This window comes from Danio aesculapii, chromosome 4, assembly GCF_903798145.1.
Source record: "Danio aesculapii chromosome 4, fDanAes4.1, whole genome shotgun sequence".
NCBI classification, from domain to species: domain Eukaryota; kingdom Metazoa; phylum Chordata; class Actinopteri; order Cypriniformes; family Danionidae; genus Danio; species Danio aesculapii.
In genome coordinates, this window is record NC_079438.1 from 10,906,271 (window position 1) to 10,928,517 (window position 22,247).

General features: G+C 38.5%; 1 protein-coding gene and 1 pseudogene across 1 annotated transcript in view; one reads left to right on the forward strand and one right to left on the reverse strand.

The window, feature by feature from the left end:
- LOC130222068 (gastrula zinc finger protein XlCGF57.1-like) overlaps window positions 1-22,106 on the forward strand; it is a 110,361-nt pseudogene extending 88,255 nt beyond the window's left edge.
- LOC130222065 (zinc finger protein 850-like) overlaps window positions 1-22,247 on the reverse strand; it is an 80,297-nt gene that overhangs the window by 7,750 nt on the left and 50,300 nt on the right. The window lies entirely within an intron of this gene.

Genomic DNA, 22,247 nt, shown 5'->3' on the forward strand with positions numbered 1-22,247 from the left:
ACAATCCACCAGGCTGAGCGCACTGCAAAACATCGAAAATGTTGTTTTGGTCATTCTAAAACGCTTTAACCGTTTTAGTATTAATGTATATTATTAATGACCTCCAGAGTGTCAAGAGAGTCTGTTCTCCACGTCTCATGGCTGCAAACACCCTCACTTGTTCATTGTGTGTCAACATTGTCTTCTGATGCGCGAGTACATTTATTAAATAAAGAAAAAAATTGACGCAGCTTCTTCTACCGCAGTAAATTCTGTTTTTACTGTTGATATTTGGCTCCAGTTAGTCAGGAAGTGACGATTTTGTTCTCTTTGACTCGTTGGATGGAAACGCTGATTTATTCTCACATCTTTTATGTGATATTCCAGTTATGCACATACATTTAATTAATATTTTTGCATGGAAACATAGCCATTGCCTACATTTCAGTCACACAAAGAACAAATGTAAGTCACGTATGAGAATGGCTTGTCCTTTTTTAATAAATATTGTGCTTAAATTCACTGTCCTTTAACATGTACTGTTACTAGATTAATGGGATTATTATTCGTTCAAATTTTTTTAGTTCTGCTTACATTCTAAATGTCATATTAACCTATATAACTTGATCAATAATAGAGGCAGACACACAAGTGCACTTTTAAATCTATTAAAACTGATCAACGTGGATAAAAGTGGGAACGTGTGTAAAAATTTTATAAATGTCAGACATTACATTACTTTTTTTATACTTAAATATTTAAATACTTTAGATGTATTATTACATATTAACTTGAGCAGCTGTGTTTTCATGCTAACTGTCTCTGTTTCACTGATGCAGTGGTGTTGCTTTTTTAAATATATGCTCATATTTGCTATAACTTTGCATGAGCACATCAAGTTCAGCTGGAGACAGAAATGCTGATCTCTTTTTTCAGATGTTGCCATGGTCACTCGTATTATCTGTGCTCCATTGATAATGCCTTTTTAGAGTCACGGTGTGTGCACTTAACGTTGAGTTGGTCTACTCAACTCTGATCAGCTTTTCTGAAACCCAGAGGCGTAGCAACCGGAGGGGGGGATACGTCCCCCTCACTTTTAGAGACAGACCATTTAGAAACAGGTGACTAATAATTATATGAACGTATGATCTCATACAGCCGTCCCCCCCACTTTTAAAATGTCTGCTACGCCCCTGCTGAAACCCAAAACTCTGTTTTTAATCTCTGTAAATCAACTCAGAGTTCAAGTTTAAAATCAGAGTTAGTTGAACCTCCTTACTGAAACAGGCCCCTGATCTCATATACTATTATTTTAGAACTTTAGTTGCCTATTGGCGAAATGATCAGGACTAATAAACAGCCATTTGCTCTACAAACAAGTGTGTTCATGACTATACATACAAAGAAACACAATAAAATTAGAAAATATGACTTTGTTACATCAAGCAGCATTAGGTATGGGCCAGTATAAAGCCTGTTTCACACCGCAAGCGTGAGCAGCGCGTGAGCAGAGCGTGAGCAGCGCGTGCTTTTTTCGGCGTCCATGTTAACAGATTAGAGCTTTCATACCGCACGCAGCAGCAGCGCGTCAGTGTGAGGCATGAGCGTTGCTGAAGCAGCAGTGCCGTGATAGTTTCGGCGCTGGGTCTATTTTTGCTGCGCTGCTCACGCTCAATTAAAGTGGCAGTTCATTGATACTGACCAAAACACACTGAATGACAGTAAAAAGTAGCAGTTTTACCCAATAAGTGCAGATGAAAAGTTTTTTTAAAAGTGTATTTGTATATAGAGAGAGATATGTAACTAGATAGAATAGACAGAGATAGATTGATCTCTGCAGACGCAGCTTGTGTGAAAGGCAAACGCCTGCGTGCTGCTTCTGCTCTCCATACGCGCCGAGCACACGCTCTGCTCACGTACTGCTTTCGCTTGTGGTGTGAAACAGGCGTGAGATTCTGACGGTATGATAACCTTAAAGAAAAATATCAGAGTTTCACTGTATTGTGATTACTGCTTAATATATATATATATATATATATATATATATATATATATATATATATATATATATATACTAAACAAAAAAATTCCCTTTGAACACAATCTTTTTTTTTTTTTTTTTTGAGAAACTTTTAAAAGTATTTTGGAGCAGTAAATGTCAGGCTGAATAATTCAAATGAATCATTCACTTCTGCTGTCTTCATTTGTTTCAAAAACACAGATTTGTTTATGATTTAAAACAGCATCTTTGGATATATTTTCTGCTGGAGATACTGTTGTCCTGAAAAACTTAAAACATAAAAATTTTTTTACATGTATACTGTAGGAACGGTATAGCAGAACATTTCAGTGGTTTTATACCTTGAAAGCGGTTAGCATCCCATGCCTAAGCAGCATCTGTTTTTAGGATCTAAAAATTAATTCTTTAAAAAATCAAGTCAAATGTTTGCATATCATCAGCATGCTGTAATCCATTTCTTAAACAGCAAAAGTCATTAGACTAGTTTGTTGGCCAGTTGTAGTCAGTGCAATGCTAAATGTTATTGTTCCACTATAACGTGTTTGTTTTATCTCTTGTCGTCCCACAGCAACATCATATAGATTAGAACACTGTACAATGCTTAATAAAAATAATTATTTTAGTGTCCATTTCATTCAGCATATTTAATATTGGGGGCATCCACGTATTTTGACATACTAACATGGATTTTATTTTAATGAGAGTATAACTGTGTTTATGTGCCTAATAAAGGCTGAAAAACAGCGTCGATTCGTTTGGAGTAGTGTCTGAGTCCACTATATTCTTTCAGAGGTGGAAACCCTGTTTAAACTCAATAGCCTGGGTTATTATAATAATGATGTAATTCTAACTCAGATACTATCTGTGAGAACTAGTAACAGCTACTAAAAACAAGTTTAAACCCATAAAGAAGTTGATGAAAAAATGGGAATTGTGATCAACGTGACATATGCAAATGGAAAGTACCAAGCCAACACTATCACTGTAATAGCAGATATCTTCTATGAGAATACTGTAGGTCAAATATCGTCAGCTCAGTTAAACTTTTTTTAAATTTAATGTTTTTATTTAAGGTGATGCAGTGGCGCAGTAGGTAGTGCTGTCGCCTTATAGCAAGAAGGTTGCTGGTTCGAGCCTCGGCTGGGTCAATTGGTGTTTCTGTGTGGAGTTTGCATGTTCTCCCTGCATCCACCAGTCCAAAGACATGTGGTACAGGTGAATTGGGTAGGCTAAATTGTCCGTAGTGTATGGAGGTTTTCCAGAAATGGGTTGTGGCTGGCATCCGCTGCGTAAAATATGTGCTGGATAAGTTGGCAGTCCTTTCCGCTGTGGTGACCCCGGATTAATAAAGGGACTAAGCCAAAAATGAATGAATGTTTTTACTGTTTTTTATAGCACCAGTGCTCAAGGATGCTTTACAAACAGTAGGACAACAGGAAAAGCAATAACCTTAAGAAGGTAGAGAAAATGGGAGACTAATAATACATAAAGTAATGACTAAAGACATGGGAACAAGTAACAAAAAAGAAACTGATTCCTGTCTTTCAATGAGTGCTTATGTGCATTTAGGAGAACTAGGCAGCACACTCAGGACTGCAAGATGGATTTAATTTAGTATTCTTATTATTAAAATATATCTGAATGAGGATTAAATGGCTGAGTTGGTCTTTGAGAATAAAAATCAACCTGTTTGTTCCTGCAGATCTTCCTGTTTGACTCTGAATGTTTCTTCAATCTTCACATCTTCGCTCTCCTCTTTAATAAACGCCATCTTTATAACAGTGTGGAGATCAGTCGCTTCAGCAGGAGTTTTTCTCTGTGTTTGGACACTTTATCCTGTTTAAAATGAACAAAACAATGAACAGAAACAAAATAACTTCTCTTCAACACTTGCTTCAACAGTTTCTTTTAATGAGAGTAATTAATAAAAAGTTGAAAGAAACAAGAAATCAAAAAGAAATAATTGAGGTAAAGTTGGTTTTATATTCGCACATTTGTTCAGTGACAACTTGTGACATGGTCCTTGTAATGTTTACCATGGTACTTTGAGTCTGAAATCTCATCTAAGTAGGACTTGAAAACTACATTACTATTTATTTGACTGTGAACAATGTTGTATTTTGATAAGATGATTTCCCTGTTTAGAATTAGCAAATAATTATTTAAAAAAGTTATATTAAGTTAGTTTAGGAGAAAGTCTGAATGTGCGAATATAAAACCAACTTTACCTCAATAAAGAAATCAGGTCTGAGCTAGAAACAATAGCCACAAATGAGCAGATTAAACTAGTACTCCATTTCTTATATATAGTGATGTATACATAGAATGAACTGACATTATGCTACTAAATAAATTAAACCTTCATTAAAACATTTATTATACACATTTCTGTTACTTTAATCAAACAATAGCCTTCGATTACTGTGAGTAAAATAGCACTACGTTGTATAAAGAGTAAATAATATTGTAAACAACAGGTACATACTTTGAGCCGAAGGGAAAACCTGAAATTTTAATCAATCGCTTTATATCTGTAAAAGCTTTAAAACAACATTTCTCCACTTGAATCACATCGCTGGAGCAGCGCAGCCTTATGACGTCACACGCCACGCCAAAATAAAAGTCTTTTTTGTTCAGCTTTTTTGCCACTTGCAGTTATGACTTATTGATACATTTCCCCCTCGTTTTCCACTTTACACAACAGATCTGCTATCTCTCACACAGACACAGATATTCAGTATTTAAAGTTGATCAAAACCTTTAATCTAAACATTTTTAAGACAATTTTGAAAAACGTTTTTAGGGTCATTATCACTATAAAGTGCCTTTGAGACACCAAAATTAAAAAAAAAAAAAAGTGTGAAATTTTTTATTTAACCACATAGTTGTTGTATTTATTAGACTTTAGCCTTCATAATTCAGCTGAATGCAGAAAGAGATCAGCAGGTCTGACATCCTGAGGTTCGTTGCGAGTAAACAAATGAATAATCACAGCTGTTTATTTATTATAAATTATACACATAAAACGTACAAACTTATGTTTTGTCAAGTCCTGCCTAAGCGTTTTGAATTCACTCTGTTTAAGCTGTTTAAAGCTAATTGGTGTTGTAAATAATGGATTCTGTCTGTGTAAAATTGTACCACAAAAAGTACTTTCACTTTCGTTTATGAATGCAGAAGCACAGTGAAAAACATCCGTCACAAACAGACAACATTATACAGCTGCACGATTAAAATGAGCTGGAGTTTATATAGATTCTGTTCTCAATCCCAAGAACACAGAGAACGTCCTGGTGTTCTTGTGAAGACCCGTCTTGCCACAAGGCTAAATCCATCTTCTTATTCACAGCTTCTTATTTGCGCTCAATTCAGGGACCGTGTTTATTTGTGTTCCTTTTTCAAAAGCAAAAAATTATGAAAAACATAAAAAGTGTTATATAACTGATATATGATCGAAAACGGGCTGTGATTGCTCCTCCATGACCCTTTGATTGGGGTACAAATGATACAAGTGTTTCTGTAGTAAAGGACTGCAAATATGCAGATATTATAACAATCTTTCGATAAACACACACCTTCTGCACAGTTGTGGTTTGCTGATTAAATGTAAAACAAGCTGAAAATGGAGCAGAAGTCTGCTGCCATTTTCATATCAAAATTAAAGAGAACTGAGGCTAGAATTTGGTGATGTACAGTTAATGAGCTAAATCACAAAACGTTTAAGGGGGCTGAATAGTAATATAGGAGGGCTAAAGCGACGCCCATGCCGTTTCATAAATTTACCTGAACGTTTGAGCGAGACATCATTCAGTTGACTTGCCGTGATCTTCGAAAAACTCTCATGAAATTTTCTCACAGCTGCTGCTGTCTTCAGGGGGCGGAGAATGGCGCAAGTTAAACATAAATGCACCAGTTGCAACAAATTAAGATGCGAGTATGATTTGGTATACAGTTAAAAGGGAAGTGAATACACGTAAATTAGGGAAGTTTAATCAGAAAAACAAGTAAGTATACCGAGGGTATACGCAATTATTGATCCTCAGAAGTGGTAATACGCAAACAGTTCGTGGAAAAAAGTAAGTGTACTGAGCAAGCAAGTATACTGAGCAAGACTGAGCAAGGACTACACTACTGGTCTAAAGCACATTACTATTAATATCCAAATCTCATCCTCGTAACTATGACATCTACGTTCTTATTTCTATAACTTCATAGGCTACATCATAGAGGTAAAATTGGTTATATATTCGCACATTCGTTCATTTAGAAGTCTCTACATAGTTTACTATGTTACTTTGAATATTCGATTGGAATTAGCATGCAGGTATGACTTGAAAACAACATTAACACTGTTTATTTGACTGTGAACAATGTTGTACTTTGATAATCATTGGCTGCTAATATGATTTCGCTATTTAGAGTTTGTAAATAATACTTTTATGAAATTATATTATTAAGGGGAAAATCCGAATGTGCGAATATAAAACCAACTTTACCTCTATGGCTATATCTAGGATTTTTGTGCAGGGTGTACACTAGGCACTGTGGCATTGTCTGCCACCTGTTGTTTCAGTCCTCTGAGAACTTTGCTCATCCTTAAAACACACATTTTTTAAATGCTTTCCAAATAATAAAATGTCCTCTTTTACGCAGCTATCAAGAGAAAGTCTGTAGTTTAATCAAATTTTTTATTATTACATTTTTAACTTTGAAAAATACATTTGGCATCTCAATTGCCTCATTGTTTTCACTGAAAAAACAAATTTCCTTAAAAAATACAAATTAACTTACATTTTTATTAATTTAGTCCACACAGCAAGAACACCATTCAACATTAAATTATGTCACATTTCATTTCCTTTCTATAAACCTTTAAGAAAATGGCAGTGTGGCATCTGCTGTGACTGGGTTGTTCACTGTGACAGGGTGGTAAGGACAATGTGTTTTAAAAGTATTTATCCAGTGTAAACCTTTAAACAGTGTAATTTGTGAAGTTAAAAATATATCGTTTTTATTTTGGGGTATGTAAAATTAGACCATTGAGGTAAGATAGACCACCTCGGCTGGATCAGTTGGCATTTCTGTTTGGAGTTTGCATGTTCTCCCCATGTTGGTGTGGGTTTTCTCCGGTTTCCCCTACAAGTCCAAACACATGTGATATAGGTGAATTGGGTAAGCTAAATTGTCCTTGGTGTATTTGTGTGAATGAGTATGGGTGTTTCCCGTGATGGAAGGGCATCCACTGCGTAAAACACATGCTGGATAAGTTAGTGGTTCATTCTGCTGTGGTAACCCCAGATTAATAAAGGGACTAAGCCGAAATTGAATGAATGGTGAACACTGTATGTCCAATAATGTTTAATCTGAACTGTGTGCTACTCTTGATGGAAACAGATCTGTCTGCAATTATGTTATAAAATGTGAAATTTGTAATTAAAAATTAGTATGAATGTTGGAGTGAAGGATAATGAGTGAATAGCTAAAATGAGTGTGTGAAAGAGAAAGTAATGAAGTGTGTGAGAGACCAAACAGGATTAAATTAAAAGAAAATTACTGAATTAATTGATTAGCCCTATATTAGAATCTCATTCTCAAATGATTTCATTCATTTTCTTTTCGGCGTAGTCCCTTTATTAATCTGAGGTCGCCACAGCGGAATGAACCGCCAACTTAACCAGCACATGTTTTACCCAGCGGATGCCCTTCCAGCTGCAACCCATTCCTGGGAAACATCCATACACACTCATACACTACGGACAATTTATTAACATATAATTAACATCACAATAAAAAATGTGACAGGGTGGTACAGTGCATCCAAAAATGGCCACAAATCTCCCCTGTGGTCAAGTTCCTCACCAAGCATACATTCATTCAATCTAAAATTGACTCTTCTTTGCTTTAAAAAGGTAAAAAAAAATAAAATAAATAAGTTTACCCTATCTGTTTTGCGTGACGGGGTGGTTGGGTTGAGCTTGACGGACCCTGTCTAACAAGAAAAAAACAACAAAAACAGAAATGTAAATGAATTTCTGTAATTTCCAGCTTTTAGTCTTGGAGGGTGCAGGGCACATATGATGTCAATTTTGTTTTTATAATGTCATTTAAAGCAAAAGTACATCATTTACAGATGAAACAAGTTAGTGTGACGGGGTGGTAAGTCAAACTGAGGGACGCACACAAATCATGAAATATTTACAAAAAAATATAACATTTATAAAATAAATATATCTTATGGAAATAGAAACACACATATAAACCTCAAATCAAAAACAAAAATTGGGAGGAAAAAAGTTATTTGGTGATATTTTAGGTGCAAATGCAATGTTAGTCAGCACGAACATGTGAAATTTGTTATGTATTCATGAAAAAGTATTAAAAAAAGAATATTATTCTTTAATAATATTTTTTAAATATATCAAGCTAGCAAGAACCCTTGAATTAATTAGTTTATGCTTTGGAAACACATTTTAGGACATTTTTGTGCTTCATGCAGCTCATCAAATGTTACCTACACAAATGGCACCCGTTTCATAGAATGACCCAAAAATGTTTAGAGTAAAGGTTTTGATCAACTCCAAATACTGAATATATGTGTGTCTGTGTATGTGGGAACGTGGAAAACGAGGGAGAAATGTATCAATAATTCATGACTGCAACAGTAAGTGGCAATAAAAAGCTAAACAAAAAAAAGACTTTTATTTTGGCGTGTCGTGTGACGTCATAAGGCTGTGCCGCTACAGCGCTGTGATTCAACTGGAGAAAGGTTTGTGTTAAAACTTTTACACAGATATAAACGGATTGATTAAAGTTTCAGGTTTGCAGCCAATGTTAAATGATATACCCACTGTAGACAATATATAAGTGTGTAATAAGTGTTTTAAAGAAGGTTTAATTTATTAAATAGCATAATGTCGTTCCATTCTATACATCTCTATATAAGAAATGGAGTAACATAGTTTTATTCAGCTAATTTGTGGCCATTGTTTCTTGCTCGGGTTTACTCTTTTACCTGATTTCTGTTGAACTGTTGAAGAGAAGTTATTTTGTTTCTGTTCATTGTTTTATTTATTTAAACAGGACATTTTTATTGTTTTGTTCATTTTAAACAGGATAAAGTGTCCAAACACAGAGAAAAACTCCTGCTGAAGCGACTGATCTCCACACTGTTATAAAGATGGCGTTTATTAAAGAGGAGAGTGAAGATGTGAAGATTGAAGAAACATTCAGAGTCAAACAGGAAGATCTGCATGAACAAACAGGTTGATTTTCATACTGATATATTTTTAATAATAAGAATACTAACTTAAGTCCATCTTGCAGCCCTAAGTGTTCTCCTAAATGCACATAAGCACTCAGGAATGAGTTTATTCCTGTTACTTGTTCTCGTGTCTTTTGTCATTCATTTATGTATTATTAGTCTCCCATTTTCTCTACCTTCTTAAGGTTATTACTTTTCTTGTTATTCTTCTGTTTGTAAAGCGTCCTTAAGCACTGGCGCTATATATAATAATAAAAAAAATAAATTAAAAAAGGTTTAACTGAGCTGACGATATTTGACCGACAGTATTCTCATAGAAGATATCTGCTATTACAGTGATGGTGTTGGCTTGGTATTTTCCATTTACATATGTCACGCTGATCACAATTACCTTTTTTTCATCAACTTCTTTATGGGTTTAAACTTGTTTTTAGTAGCTGTTACTAGTTCTCACAGATAGTATCTGAGTTAGAATTACATCATTATTATAATAACTAATTACCCAGGCTATTGAGTTTAAACAGGTCTTCACAAATAGAACACACATGCTTAAAGTATAATCTGTTTCTTATCCGAGGCTGAGTGTAGTCTCAGCCGTCTTTATCAAAACTGGTTAAAAACCGGTATAATCTACATTCAGGCAGTTATATCCTTACTACACAAAGTCCATCTCGAATAAAAAGTAGAATCACTTTTTTTTTTAAAGAATTAACCATAAAAACAGCAAAATCACTTTAGACATTTAAGATAGCATTAACTCATAGAAATAACAATAGAAACAGTTGCTTCCAGGTCAGTGTATCTTTTGGTCATTGAATTTTCATTTTAGAAACAGATATTGAAAAATGAAAAACAAGTCGTTTTTTGATTTTTGTTTTTGAATTTTAAAATGAAAAATTCAAAAATGGCTGGTTTTTCATTTTCAAGATGACAACGGAAAAACAAAATTAAAAAATTATTTGATTTTCATTTTTTATTTTGAATAACAAAAAATAAAATCACCAGAAAACAAAAACGAATAAAGACTATTTTTTTTATATTCCAAAACCAGATAGGCAGACGCATTTACGATGACGCAATGCTGCCACACACAGGCTAGCCTACTATAGGCTATTATTATTACTATTTTTTTCCCACTTAATAATGTTATAAAAGGTATTTTCTTGTGATAACAGGATTTTGTTAATACATATTTTCCTCATTGATGCCGGATATATAAAACAACATAATTGACGACATATGCATTATTTGCATTGCTGAACAGTTTTCTGAAAATAAAGTTTATTGTTAAAATCACTTCCACTTCAGAAGTGACAGTAACATTAGACATTCGTTTGGAATCATTGCTCATCTCTCTGTGTTTATATATATATATATATATATATATATATATATATATATATATATATATATATATATATATATATATATATATATATAAATAATAGCAGTAGGCAATTTTTTAATAATTTCAATTTATGTATTAAAAATCTACTGCTATATTTGCACATGGCTATATGAAATCATGCATAGACCCACACACAACTCATCTGCAAGCTTAGTGATAGTCCGTTTTAAAAGACATGGGATGGTTATCAGGGTGTTTGTGCAGCATGTTTCCTTTCAAATAAAATTAATTGTTAATTTTTATTTTAAAATATTATGATTTATTGAAATGTGCGTAACAAACAACTGTGTTAATGCCTCCCTCACTTGAAATGATTTGTGGTAAAACTTCAGGAAGTGGAAGTATTATGGTTTTAACAATATTAAAACTTTCTTTTCAGAAAAGTGTTTAGTAAATTAACCTAATGCTTGCATATAATGTCAAAATAAAGGTTGTTTCATTTAAAACATTCTGACTAAAAATAAATATGTAGCCTATACCCGGCCCTTATTTGAGAAATATGTTGTCTTAATGAGGAAAATATGTCTTAACATAATACAGTTATAACAAGAAAGTACCTTTTATAACATTATTAAGTGGAAAAAAATAATAGCCTATAGTAGGCTAGCCTGTGTGTGACAGCATTGCGTCATCGAAAATGCGTCTGCCTATCTGCCTATGCGTCTTTTTCGTTATTCAAAATAAAAAATGAAAATCAAATCATTTTTGAATTTTGTTTTTCCGTTTTTCATCATGAAAACGAAAAACAAGCTGTTTTTTTATTTAAAAATTCAAAAACGAAAATCAAAAAACGACTCGTTTTTCATTTTTCAATATCTGTTTCTAAAATGAAAATTCAGTGACCAAAAGATACACTGACCCTTCCAGTCCTCTGCCCTCAGTTCCACTCAAGGTCTCCGTGACCTCTGACCTAGTTTGGTGGCTCCTGAAAAAGTTACACAGAGGCGGGCAAATGCACTGAACATTCTTACATTAAGAGACGGATTGGAAGGTATAAATCTGAATCCTTCAGTCTTAAATTCCAAAATCTAAATTTTAGGCCTTAAAAAGTCTTAAATTTACTGAAATATTGTGTTGTAGGTCTTAAATCTTTTTTAAACAAGTCTTCATTTTCCTTTGTTCATGTTTTGCTACCCAATTTGACCAAAACCCATACAATCACCAACAATCCTTCTCCTTAAAACTTTCAACTTTTCATTTAAAAAGGTCATTTTAACTCTATTTATCATAATGGTTTAATTATTTTCCTTACAATAACATTTGTTTAAACGTGCTCCATGTATTTACTGCTGACGACATCGACCTGGACAGATTGTTGTGCATAGGTTTAGTTTATTTTAATTTTTCAAACGTTTAAAACAATTGTTTATTTGTTTTTTATTTTAAAGAAAGTTTATTTTGGAAAAATATGTATGAATACAAGTAAAGCTTACTTGTTTTTACACAAAATTTAAGATCTTTTGCTAAGAAATATTTAAAATATTTTAATGTATTATTATTATTCATTTATTATTGTAGTATTAAATGTATTCAATTATAATCTTTTTTTATGGGACAAATAAAAATAATTTTCATCTGGGCCATTTGAAATTCCTTAGCCTTATGAGTCTAAAATTTCATTTAAAATGGTCTTAAAAAGTCTTTAATTTAACTTGGTGAAACCTGCAGAAATCCTGGTTTACAGTATGTCAAATAATGTGGATGCCCCCAATATTAAATATGCTGAATGAAATGGACACTAAAGTAATTAATTGTTATAAAACATTGTACAGTATTCTAAACTATATGATGATGTGTTGGGACGACGTGAGACAAAACGAACAAATTATAGTGGAACAATAACGTTTAGCATTGCACTGACTACAACTGGCCAACAAACTAGTCTAAAAATGACTTTTGCTGCTTAAGAAATGGATTACAGCATGCTGATGATATGCAAACATTTGAGTGTAAAGTTAGTCAGTATTGACCATATTCTTCACGTACCAGCAGGCGCCGCCATTGTAATCTTTTTGCCTGAGAATTAGTTTTTAGATCCTAAAACAGTGTTATGCTGCTTAGGCATGGGACGATAACAGTTTTTAAGGTATATCGCGGTTTAAAAAAAGTCAAGGTTTTAAAACCGCCAATATTTTCTGCTGTACCGTTCCTTCGGTATATTTAAGGGCTTTTTTAATGTTTGGTTTTTAAGTTTTTCAGGACAACAGTATCGCCAGCAGAAAAGATGCCGCTTTAAATCGTAAAGCAATCTGTGTTTCTGAAACAAATGAAGACAGCAAAAGTCAATGATGCATTAGAATTTTTTCAGCCTGACATGTTTACTGCTCCAAAATATTTTAAAAGTTTCTCAAAAGAAAATATATTGTCTTCAAAGGGGAAAAAGTGTTTGTTTTTTACCCAGATATTTAAAAAGAATATATTTTAGAGCAGTAATCACAGTACGTGTTATTCAAGGTAATTATACCGTGAGAATCTTATACTGGCCCATGCCTAATGCTGCTTGATGTTGCAAAGTCATATTTTCTAATTTTATTATTTTTCTTAGTATGTAGTCATAAACCCACTTGTTTGTAGAGCAAGTAGCCGTTTATTATTCCTGGTCATTTCTCCAATAGGCAACTGAAGTTCTAAAACAATAGCATATGGGATCAGTATGTTGACCCTGAAATGAGAGAAACTGTGGGTTTTCTGTTTCAAAATGGCAGGTTTGTCAAGCTTGTTTCTGAAAGAGATAACTTTAACTCAGAGTCAGTCACCGTGGTCACTTACTCTGTGAATCTAACCTGGTCAGTAGCTAGTTTTATTCTCTAAACTCTGAGTTTCTGTCAGTCTCCTCCCCTTTTTTAAAGATGAAGCGGTATTTCTCACTTAGGTTTATGTCCAGCCACCTATTTTTATTTGCATTTTGGATAGGCTATGAGCATTAAACATACGCATAACTGAGTAGGAAAAGCTTTTTATTCCATAAGAAGAGATAAACGTACGTAAAAGCAATTTTACTGAACAAATTATATTATGTGCATTAAAAAGGGTTTGTTATAAGAGATCATATGATGATGAATATGTGTGTGAATGGACAAACCAGCAGGCTGAGGACACTGTAAAACATCTGAAATATTGTCTTGGTCATTCTAAAATGCCTTAACTGTTTTTTAATTGAAGTTATTATATTATTAATGATCTCCAGTGTGGGGTTATTGCTGTGTATCTATAGGTTGGCATTGTCTATACAACACCATTAGAGGGAGCTATAAGTACACAAAAGGTCAAGCAGAATGTATGTGTTATGTCGTTTGGAAATTGCCTGTAAAGAGCACGTTAACACAGTTCGAACCCATAGGGCCCTATCATACACCCGGCGCAATGTGGCGCAAGGCAGAGTGGGCCAACCTCTGCTTCCCAAGTGGGGAGATATGATGGCAGAATATATGGACTAGCCCTGAGAAGGGGGAGTATGCATATAATAAGATGGTTAGCGGAGAGGGAAGACACGTGTCCGCTTGTGAGGGGGAACTGCACTGTGGCTGAAAAAGCATATGGGATCGCCTAGTGTGGATCACGCATAGCAAGCACCTATACCCAAAAAGTTGACTGACCAGAGGGCAGACCTACAACGTAATGGGCCAAAGCGTTGCAAATTCGCAAAGCGTGAACTGGACAAAGTAATGAAAGGGCTGGGTCTGCCTCCTCTGGGGGTAGCGCTTGCAGGCTCACTACATGCTCTTTAAACAGTGTGGTAGGAACCTTGGGCACATATCCCGAGCGGGGTCTCAGGACAACTTGAGATTAAGCCGGCCCGAATTCAAGGCACGAGTCACTGACTGAAAATGCCTCCAGGCCCTCGACCCTTTTAATCGATGCCAACGCGACAAACAGAGCTGTCTTCAGGAACAGAAATCTTAAAGATACTGAGTTGAGTGGTTTGAAGGGATCTGTACGCAGGCTCGTGAGAATGAAGACGATATCCCAAGAGGGCATTAGAGGGGGGCGGGGTGGATTAATTCGCCTAGCGCCTCTGAGGAACTGAATGATGAGGTTATGCCTTCCCACGGTGCTGCCAGCCACCGCGTCATGATGAGCAGAGATGGCAGCCACGTAAACCTTGAGTGTGGAGGGCGACAGCCTGCTCTCCAGCTTCTCTTGGAGGAATGAAAGCACAACGCTGATCTGGCAATTTCGGGGGTCTTCTCTGTGACAGATCTAAGGACCGGTGTGCGTCTAAGGACCGGACGCGAAGGTTCCAAAGATCGGGGCGAGGGTGCCAGATGGTGCCCTGTCCCTGAGAGAGTAGGTCTTCTCTCAAAGGGATCTGCCAGGGGAGGCCCGTCCCGAGGAGGAAGAGCTCTGACATGCAGGTCCGGTTGGGCCAGAGGGTCGCAACTAGCAAGACCTGTTCCTCATCTTCCCTGACCTTGCACAGTAACTGCGCGAGTAGATTCACTAGGGGAAATGCATATTTGCGCATCCCCCGAGGCCAGCTGTGGGCCAGTGCCGAGAGAGCCCTCGGTCAGGGAAAAAAACAACTGGCAATGAGCGTTCTCGGGGTAAGCAAACAGATCGCTCCAGGCTTCCCCGAATCGCACCCATATCAGCTGAACAGACTCGGGGTGGAGTCTCCATTTTCTTGGACGTAAAGGCTGCCGTGAGAGCGCGTCAGCTGCACGGTTGAGCTCGCCTGGAATGTGAATGGCGTGCAGAGATTTTAGCCGCGTATGACTCCAGAGGAGCAGACGGCGGGCGAGCTGAGCATGCGGCGAGAGCCAATATCCCCCCCCCCCCCCCCCCCCCCCCCCCCCATGCGGTTGATCTACACCACCGCCGCCCTGCTGTCCGTCCTGACCAGCACATGCTGCTGCTCCAGCGCCGGAAAAAAAGCAGTGAAGAGCGAGGAACACTGCCAACAGCTCTAGGCGATTAATATGCCAATGCAACTGGGTTGCTTTCCACAGACCCACAGCTGCATGCTCGCAACACACAGCCCCCCAGCCATGCTGGAAGCATCTATTGAAACAACAGCATGACTGGACGCCTGTCCTAGAGGCACTCCGGCCTGTATGAATGAGGCGTCGTTCCAAGGGCTGAGGGTGCGGTGACACAGCGCAGTAACAGTGACTTGGTGTGTGCCCGCATGCCATGTGCATCTGAGGACTCGATTGTAAAGTGGTCTCAGATGGAGTAATCCGAGCGACTCTGAAATAATTTCAGTGGGACCACTATTTTGCTGTCGAACTCTCTCAGACAGTTCAGCATTAGCTGAGCGCGCTCTCCACAGAGGCGCGCTGTCATGGTGACTGAGTCCAGCTCCAGCCCGAGAAAAGAGATCCTCTGCACGGGGGCGAGTTTGCTCTTTTCTTGGTTGACCTTAAGCCCCAACAAGTGGAGGTGCTGGAGCACCTTGTCTCTGTGCATAATCAATTTCTCCCGAGAGTGGGCTAAAATCAGCCAGTGGTCGAGATAATTGAGTATGCAGATGCCCGCGAGCCGAAGACTAAGGCACCCTGTGCGAGCTTGGTAAAGAACCGTGGAGACAGAGAGAGCAAGAAGGGGAGGACTTTGTATTGCCAAGCTCGACCTTCGAATGCAAACCGCAGAAACTGACGGTGGCATGGAAGAATAGAGACATGGAAGTACGCTTCCTTCAGGTCAATCGCTGCAAACCAATTCCAAGGACGAACGCACCGGAGGATGCGTTTTTGCGTGAGCATTCTGAACGGCAGCTTGTGCACACAGCGGTTCAAAACGTGCAGATCTAGGATTGGCCATGACCCACCGGTCTGTTTGGGCACGATGAAGTACGAGTTGTAAAACCCGCTCTCCTTCTCGGCTGGAGGACAGCAATCTCCAGTGCGGAGTGGGTATGCAGATCTGGGAAGTGGCGAAATGCACAGAACCTGCGAGCTGGAAGGCATAGCGTTCCAGACTGGCAGAGTTCGGGCTGTCACATCCGGCGAAATGGAAAACTGTTGTTTCATTGATGTTTGCGTGGCACTGAAAAGTGACGTTGGAAATGGGGCCCGGCCCTCCAGCGGGGAAAGAGCAAATTCCCTCTTCTCCAGATGACCTCTCTCAGGGAAGCTTCGCGGTCCGTTTACCAGACTTAACGGTGCTCTGGACAGGGGGGGCTGCCTGCTTCCGAGGTGCTCAACGCGAGGAGCAGCAGATGTGGATGGCTCAGCAAGGGGAACGAGCTTATGGTCCCACCGATAGATGACATTACCCATCGCATCATACTGCTATCTCACTGCCTTGAATTCCTGGGTGAATTCACTGACGGTGTCACCGAACAGGCCAGCCTGGAATATGGGGGAGTCAAGACAGTGGACTTTGTCGACTTACCGCATATCCGCCAGGTTTAGCCAGAGGTGGCACTCCTGGACCACTAATGTGGACATCATCCTCCCCAACGCACACGCAGCGGACTTAGTGGTCCGAAGAGAATAGTCGGTTGCGGTGCCGAGCTCGTGTAGCAAGCTTGGGTCAGACCCACCCTCGTGCAGCCGGGCCAGCGCCTGCGCTTGGTAGCGTTGGTAGGGGGCCATAGCGTGCAAGGCGGAAGCAGCCTGGCCCGCAGCCTTGTAAGCTCTGGCTTCGAGGGAGGCAGATAACCTACAGGCTTTGGACGGGAGACAAGGCGGACCCCACCAAGAAGAAGCGACACACGGACAAAGTTTGACCGCAATGGCGCGCTCGACCTCAGGAATCGCCTCATACCCACTGGCTGCTCCAACGTCAAAAGTGGTGAGGGCGGAGGGACACGCAGCACAGGCAGAAAAATGTGCCCTCCAGGACTGTGTGAGCCTACTGTGCACCTCTGGGAAGAAGGGGGCGAGAGGCTTCGAAGGCTTGGCCTTCTTGTCCTCTACGTAACACCCGATCCAGCTACGGAGCTGGGGGAATAAACCATCTCCAACCCCATGGCCGAAGCAGCCCGGGAAAGCACAGCTAACATGTCTATTTCAGCATCCGTGACAGCGCTCACCTGCCTGGAGGGGGCGAGCGAGTCTGGATCCTCATCGGACAATGAAAGCCCACCCTCCGATGCAGCAGTGGACATCTGTTCCCCGGTGTCATAGAGCGCAAGGGCTACCAACTGGTTAGACCGATCGCTTCCATCGCTCGAAGCTTGGATTGAGCGCTATGAGGAGCGGGAGGTGCGCAGGCCCAAAGGCGACTGATAATCTCCCACTGGAACCCTGAGACCTGCCCGAGTGCCTGCTGCAGTGCAGGGAACAGCTTGGGTGGTTCGCCCTTTTGCAAGGGCTAGCCGTGATCTTAGCTGCGCAACAGACATGCCATCGCAATGACGCCATGAACTGCCCGCAAGCACCGCATTAACATGCTGGACCCCCAGACATGCAACGTAGTGCTCGTGCCCATCATCCGGGGACAGGAAACCACCACATCCAGAAACGCACAGTCAGAGCGTCATCCTGAAAAGGACGTGCTGCACGACTGTGTTGCTCTTTTAGGAAATTTGCAACTTTTATACGCACCGTTCTGGAACCCTCATCGACTCTCTCAGAAGGCTGTAGATGTCTCTGAAGCGAAAAATTATGCCTCATCTTGCTTTCGCTGTGCTTTTTTTGCCAAATTGATTGCAACAAGCATCAGGTGTGCAAGCTGACGCTGCCAATTCATTGGCATTTAATTGGCTCGTTTACATACTCTTTCAGACGATTGGCTTTCTGAATGAAATTCCCATAAGTGGATTAATTCCACTATAGCATTGAAGTTCCCCATCTGAAGGGAAACCACAATATCAGTTTGTGTAAATTGGCCACCCAATAATAGTATAGGAAATTTGGCATTGCCAATCCACACTCTTCCTTTTTTTTTTTTTTTTTCCAAAGAATTCCTTTTTATGCAAGGAATTTTCTTATCCAAGAGAAATGTAGAAATACAATTATTCAGCTCCTTGTAAAATGACTTGGGAATAAAAACAGGCACAGTCTGAAATAGAAACAGAAATCTTTGTAGAATTGTGATTTTTTTTTTTTTTTTTTTTTTTTTTTTTTTTTTTTTTTTTTTTTTTTTTTTTAATGGAATTGATCTTCCCAGCCAAAGATAAAGGAAGGGTTGACTACCGCGTCATGTCTCGTTTGGCTTTGTCTAATGTCATTTTAACATTATTATTGAACAAATCCTTATATTTGCATGTCACACTCACACCCAGATATACAAATTTATCAGGACTTACTGAAAATGGAAAAGATTGGAAGGACATTTGCTGTGCTCTATCATTGATTGGGAAAAGGAGACTCTTTGCTAGATTGACTTTGTATCCAGAAACATTTCCAAATTCGAAAATTATTGTAAGAGCTTTTGGAATACATGTATCTGGAATTGACAGAAATAGAAGATCATCCGCATATAACAGGAGCTTATGTTCTTGCCCCTCTCTGAAAATTCCTTGCAAGCCAGTTCCTTAATACGGTTGCAAGAGGATCGATGACAATGTCAAAGAGCAGAGGGGACAGAGGGCAGCCCTGTCTCGTTCCCCTAGAGAGTGGAAAGCATTTAGAAATTATGTTATTTGTTCGAATGGATGCTTGGGGCCTGGAATATAAAATGTTAACCCAGGAACAGAATCCAGGGCCAAAACTAAATTTTTTAAGCGCTGTAAATAAATAGATATACTCTATTCTATCAAATGCCTTATGGGCATCTAAAGAAATTAAGACATCTGGATTGGTATTATTTTTAGGTGAATAAATAATATTAAATAAGCGATGCAGGCTGTAAGATAACTGTCTCCCAACAATAAAACCAGTTTGATCTGGGTGAATTATCTTTCTCATGACTGACTTCACTCACCTTCACCTTATCCTTTTTAAGAAGTACTGTTATAACAGCCGATGTCATGGAGGGGGTGGGGGGTGATTTTGAGACAAGAGCTTCAGCAAATACCTTGCACTACTGGGGTGTTAGCTAGGCAGAAAACTTCTTATAATCCTCGGCCGGGAAACCATCAGGGCCTGGTGCTTTTCTGGTTTAAATTTTTTGATTGCATTTTCAATTTTAGAAGGTGTTATATTTCCTTCTAATGCCTACTGATCTGAATCACACAGGGATGGTAATTCTAAATAATTAAATGATCTCTTAATACGTTCATTTTCGTTTACCTCAGAGCTGCAAAGAGTATTATAGAAGTTTTTAAATTGATCAGTAATAATACTGCCATCATCCTTACTAACTGCTGCTATAAAACTAGCTGCTGAGGATTGTTTCAGTTGGTAACACAATAGCATGCCAGCTCGTTCACCATGTTCATAATGAATCTGGCGTGATCTTATGTGGAGATGCTCTGCATTTTCAATTGTCAAGGAGTCATATTCCGCTTGCAGAAGAAGTCTTTTCTTATGGAGCTCTTCGGAAGGTGATGTTGAGTATAGCTGATCAATTGTATTAATTTTATTCATAATCTCTGTAAACCGTTTTGACATAGTTTTTTTGCATTAGCTTGATACGAAATAATCTGTCCTCTTATATATGCTTTCAGAGTATCCCATAGGATGCTATAACTTATCTCTTGGGATTCGTTTGTCTCAAGGAAGAAATCAATTTTAGCATCAATAAATTTTCCAAAATCGCCGTCTGCCAAGAGTTTTGAGTTAAACCGCCATGTACCTTGGGGGATTACATTGCCTGGAAAACATAGCTTTAGTGAGACTAGACAATGGTCTGAAATAACAATACTACCATACTCTACTTCTGACATTAAGGGAAGTAACTGCTTGTCCAGGAGAAAATGGTCAACCCTGAAACAGGTTTGATGCACAGGTGAATAGAAGGAAAATTGCTTGGAAGATGGATATTTAAATCTCCAGGGGTCACTTACACCATATGTCTGAAGGAAGGAGTTGATACTTTGCGTTGGCTGACTTAATGTATTACTCGAAGAGCTAGAGCGGTCCAAAGTTGGGTGCAAAACACAATTTAAATCACCTCCTAAAATTTTAATTGTGTGTGTCAAAACTAGGCAAAATTGAAAATAAATCACTGAAAATTTGTACATTGTGCCAATTAGGAGCAAACACATTGGCCAGGACCACAGACATGTTAAAAGTTTGGATTATTATGTATCTGCCATTTATATCCAACACATTTGACTCCCGATTAATCTGCTTAAATGTGTACACATTAATGGACCAAAGAAAATATGGTCTGATTTATTTTACATTTAATGTGCATCAAAATTACAGTGTGTGTAACCAACACAATCTCACAGCAATTCATTACTTTGATTTAGTGGTTAATTCGTATAAATTCATATGATCTAATTTGTACATTTTCGTACGATATGCTCATCCCCCTATCACGGTTGGGTTTAGGGGTGGGGGTAGGTGCCACGCCTCATTTTTAAAATCGTACAATTTCATACGTCTGAACTCGTACGAATTAGCCACTGAACTGACAAAACGTAAAATACTTATGTTTTCTCGAGAGATCAGGCTGGTGTAACCAATGTTTCCAGTGTGATTTCACTTTTCAGCTTTTGAGAGTTTTTAAGACTTAATAAAAACTTTTTTTTTCAGACCTAATTGAAGAGAATGAGGGAAAAGAGGAGGAACATCATATCAAAATTGAGGAAAAAACACATTTACAGACTGATGTTATTTTGAAAAGGAGAGACAAGAATCGTTTCAAATGCACTCAATGTGGAAAGAGTTTTGGAAGAAAAAGCGATCTTAAGATTCACATGATGATCCACACTGGAGAGAAACCATTCACATGCACCCAGTGTGGGAAGAGTTTCAGCCAATCATCACACCGTAATCAACACATGAGGATCCACACTGGAGAGAAACCATTCACTTGCACTCAGTGTGAGAGGAGTTTCAGCCAATCATCATCCCTTATTCAACACATGAGGATCCACACTGGAGAGAAACCATTCACTTGCACTCAGTGTGGGAGGAGTTTCAGACAATCATCATCCTTTAATCTACACATGAGGATCCACACTGGAGAGAAACCATTAACATGCACTCAGTGTGGGAAGAGTTTTAAATGCTCATCACACCTTAATCAACACTTGAGGATCCACACTGGAGAGAAACCATTCACTTGCACTCAGTGTGGGAAGAGTTTTAACTGCTTATCACACCTTAATCAACACTTGAGGATCCACACTGGAGAGAAACCATTCACTTGCACTCAGTGTGGGAAGAGTTTTAACTGCTTATCACACCTTAATCAACACATGAGGATCCACACTGGAGAGAAACTATTCACATGCACTCAGTGTGGGAAGAGTTTCAGCCAATTATCATCCCTTAATCTACACATGATGCGCCACACTGAAGAGAAACCATTCACTTGCACTTAAGCCGCAGTCACACTGGACTTTTCTCTCAATAGACTTCATTTCATACACATGCGAATGCGTCAGACCAGAAATGCAAGTTCGTGCATCAAGTTTCGCAGTTTACTGCATTGCAAAGTTCAAGATCAAAACATCAAAGTTGAAGATCAAAACATGACCTCTCTGCACAGAAATTTTAAATATGTACCAATCGCTCACTTTTTTAATGTCTAATCATCTTGTTTAATCACGTCCCTTTTCGCAGCGTCGTGCA